Source organism: Muscardinus avellanarius (genome assembly GCF_963383645.1).
Source record: "Muscardinus avellanarius genome assembly, chromosome: 6".
NCBI lineage: Eukaryota > Metazoa > Chordata > Mammalia > Rodentia > Gliridae > Muscardinus > Muscardinus avellanarius.
The window spans coordinates 56,729,674-56,734,140 of NC_137791.1; the positions used below are offsets into that span (position 1 = coordinate 56,729,674).

Genomic DNA, 4,467 nt, shown 5'->3' on the forward strand with positions numbered 1-4,467 from the left:
GCCATTAGAATTTAAATGACACCAGGCGTGGTGGTGCACACTTGTAATCCTCGTGCTTGGGAGGCAGAGACAGGAGGATTGTGCAGGTTGGAAGCCAGCCCCGCTGGTTTAAGAGACCCTGTTTCCAAAAATAAAAAAGTATAAAATAGGTCTGGGAGTGTAGCCCGGAGGTAGAAGGGCTTCCAGGAACCCCAGTACCACACAAAAAAAATTAAATATGATAGTGGCTTCATAGTTGACGATATCCAAGTAAAAAGTACAGAGAAATTGCTTCAGCAGTTAGAAACTTAACATATGACTTTTCTATTGAACTTCATTTCCATTCCACTTTTGGAGACAATTTTATTCATATATAATAAATTATTAGGTTCTCATCTTTTATTGATTCCCCATCATACTTTCTATAATATAATATGTACATAGATTGAAATTTAATTTTTTAAAAATGTTTCTGTGATTACAAGGCTCTAAGTGCTACAAACTTCTCTACTGAAATATAATTTATAATGATCAATTCTAAACTCTTGAGTAAAACATGAATATATTACATGTTTTGTAATAATTATTATACATAAAGAGCAAATTTTTATTAGAGATGCATCTCTTAATGAGATGGATGCAATTTTATTCCCCCAATTAGTTTGTGTATCCAGGAATGAATATTATTTATTGGCAGAATAAGATAGGGTTTATTATCAATTCTATTCAGTTTGATCTATCATCAAATATCAACTCCTTCAATTTTGTTGAAAGCACAGAACTAGAAACTATCTTACTTGCAAATGGATTTGGTACTGTTATCAGGTTCATTTACATCCTCCATACGGACATTACATTTGTAATTATCATTTTATTTTGAGCTGAGAGCAAGCATCTACACTGACAATTCAGCAATGGCTACACACAGGATGGAAGGAAAGTGTAACTTACTTTTTTGAAGTAAGAGAAGGGCAATTGTAAAAGGGTGGAAAGAAACTAGGCTTAATTTCTCAGCTCTGATTTCTCTGGTGTGTTCCGGCATTCCTTTAGCAAAAGAGCTATCCCTAACTCTCCAGCTCCACATTGATCCAATCTAAGTTTCATTGTCATAGACTCCCCAGTTGGAGAAGAGACAGGGCTGTGGAGATGGGCTCTTTTGTTACTCCCTAGAACCAAGACCTTCCACTCAGCTGTTCTGAATTTTCCATCTTCTTATTGTTCTTAAAATTATTGGGCCTAAGCCTAATAGTAAAATGTGCCACACGATCTCAAAGACTTTCTGCCTGAAATGATATAGGTAGAAAGACCATCATTCTTGTTGCATATTCTGGACTTTTAAGGCAGGCTGTCATCTAATGTTTCCCCTACACTATCCTTAAACACATTTATTATTAGAGTTATAGTGTATATTTCTGCAACCACTGGATATTGAAATTCATTGGTTGGACTTACTTTGTTTAGTAGTAATTCAACCAGTTATTCTGTTTAGTTACATAGGTTACATCTTAGCATCCTGTCTACACTTACCTTAGGGAAAGACTGACCTTATTCCCTATTCTACATAATGATTGTCCAAAACTAAAATGACCCTTTTCCGCGCTGCCCAGAGAGGGGTCCATATGGCGTTGTTCTTGATTCCCGGCATAACTTAAAGGGAAACTATCACAATGTCCGGAGCCCTTGAGGTCCTGCAAATGAAGGAGGATGTCCTCAAATTCCTTACAGCAGGAACCCACTTAGGTGGCACCAACCTGGATTTCCAGATGGAACAATATATCTACAAAAGGAAAAGTGATGGTATCTATATCATAAACCTGAAGAGGACCTGGGAGAAGCTTCTGCTGGCGGCTTGAGCCATTGTCGCCACTGAGAACCCTGCTGATGTCAGTTGTCATATCCTCCAGGAACACTGGCCAGCGGGCCGTGCTCAAGTTTGCTGCGGCCACTAGAGCCACCCGATCGCTGCCGCTTCACTCCTGGGACCTTCACCAACCAGATCCAGGTCGCCTTCTGGGAGCCGCATCTTCTGTTGGTGACTGACCCCAGGGCTGACCACCAGCCTCTCACAGAGGCATCTTACGTCAACCTGCCCATCATCGCTTTGTGCAACACAGACTCTCCCCTGTGCTACGTGGGCATCGCCATTCCCTGCAACAACAAGGGAGCTCACTCTGTGGGGCTGATGTGGTGGATGCTGGCCCAGGAAGTCCTGCGCATGCGTGGCACCATCTCCCGGGAGCACCCATGGTAGGTCATGCCTGATCTCTACTTCTACAGAGATCCTGAAGAGATTGAAAAGGAAGAGCAGCCCGCTGCTGAGAAGGCAGTGACCAAGGAGGAATTCTAGGGCGAATGGACTGCACCGGCCCCGAGTTCGCCGCTGCACAGCCTGAGGTTGCAGACTGGTCGGAGGGCGTCCAGGTTCCCTCCGTGCACATTCAGCAGTTCCCTACTGAAGACTGGACCGCCCAGCCAGCCACTGAAGGCTGGTCTGCAGCTCCCACTGCCCAGGGCACGGAGTGGGTCGGAATAACCAACGAGTGGTCTTAAGCTGCCTAAAGATACCAGTGAAGTGGAAATGAGATTGGCGGGAAATAAACATGAGTTTTTTTTTTTTTTTAAAGCTAAAATGACCTTACTTTAATACAATGTTTTCTTAATGATTCATACTTTCTGACAGCAAATATCAACTTAATGTTCACAAATAATCTGATCTAGAATATTTTTGTGGATTGATATAAATTTACCAAAGTGAAAGGAGTAGAATTTATCCATTTTCCTTTTTGAAAATATTCTATTATTTGTCACTTTTTCAGCTTTATGTCATCTTTATCATTTATCCTGATTCTCTAGTTATCATGACAGTTTATATATTTATATGCGAATATGCATTCTTCTTTCTTAGGGTTTAATTTATCTTCATATAGATTCTGCTAATATAAGACATCTAGATTTTTTATCACCTGGCTTGTTTTTAATTTATTTCAAAATAAATAACTGTTTTACTCTCTACATTAAGAAATTTGACAGAAAAATGAGGAAACAAAATATTAACTTTATAAAATGAATCAAAATGTGCTGCAATTCCCCCCCCCATGGGTCTGCAGATGAAACCCAGGAATTCTGACCTCCGAGCTATACTTCCTGCCCTATTTTTTATTCTTTATTTTGAAACAGGGTCTCACTGAGTTGCAGAGGGCCTCACTAAATATCTTAGGCTGTCGGTGAACTGGGAGCCTCCAGTCTCAGCCTCCCAAATGCTGGGATTACAAGTGTGAACCACCATGCCCGGCTTAATGTGCTGCATTTGTATACTAGTTATAATATTGTAACATATTTACATGTTTGAATATGGTGTTTTAAGTATTGAACATCATCTACTTAAGCAGACACTCAAGTACGAATGAACGAATGAACGGATGATTAATGTGTGGACTATAACACTCCATTCACATGAGCATTTAAGTCACTAGCATGCATTCTCCTAAATGTATTCCAGTGAGGTGAAGTTGTTATTATCTGAGTACTTAGTTTCCCTTAGGATAGTTCTTATAATATATTATCGTTCTTTTGACAATATTAGAGTGTCCTTTCTTAGTATCAATATTTACATCTATTACCAATTCAAAAAGTACTTAAACTGTTCTCCAAATAAGATCTTGTATAATAATACTCAGAGCAAATGTTACTTAACTCTAGGAAATTTATCATGTGGAAATACTATATTACTTTCTTTTAAAAAAATTTTATTGGTGCATTGTAGTCATACATCTTAAAGGAGTACATGAGGTGGATGCATATATGCACACATCACTCAATTAGCCCTTACCAAATTCTAATTACTTTCAATATCCTATTTATTTTTTTGCTTTATTTTAATAAATTTTTATTGGTGCATTATAGTCATACATCTCAATGGGATTAAAAAAAAAACTTGTGGACATATCCATGCACACATCACCCAGTCACCCCTTACCAAATCCCTAACCCCTTCTCTCCCTCTCCCTCCTACCCATGCTTGGCTTCCTGATTGACTTTGATCTGTTTAAGTACATCATGTGCTTTAAGGAGTTTCCTTATCCTCCCTCTTATCCCCTCAGATATGTCACCTTAATTGCTCCTCTATAGGGTCCCTTCTTCATCTGCAGTTCCTCCTGTTACACAATTCTCCCTAATATTTTGCACATTAAGAAAAGCATCTGATTTCTTAATTTTTGTGTGAAATTTCACAGTAAATGCCATAATTTTGTTCTCCCTTATGGCTGGGCAAAATTGCATTGTGTACATATCCCATAGTTTTGAAATCCACTCATTCGTTGAAGAACATCTTGGCTGATTCCACGGTTTGGCAATGATGAACTGCGTAGCTATGAACATGGTTGCTCATGCATTAGTTTGGTATTTTGGTTTTCATTCTTTTTGGTAGATACCCAGAGGTGGTATTGCTGGATCATATGGTAAATTCGTTTTCCTTCTTCTGAGGAGCTT

General features: G+C 39.1%; 1 pseudogene across 1 annotated transcript; it reads left to right on the forward strand.

Moving 5' to 3' along the window:
* Window positions 1–1,646: 1,646 nt before the first annotated feature.
* LOC308263952 (small ribosomal subunit protein uS2B-like) lies at window positions 1,647–2,529 on the forward strand (annotated as a pseudogene). Its single transcript has one exon. The product of its transcript is annotated as a small ribosomal subunit protein uS2B-like (transcript).
* The last annotated feature ends 1,938 nt before the right edge of the window (window positions 2,530–4,467 follow it).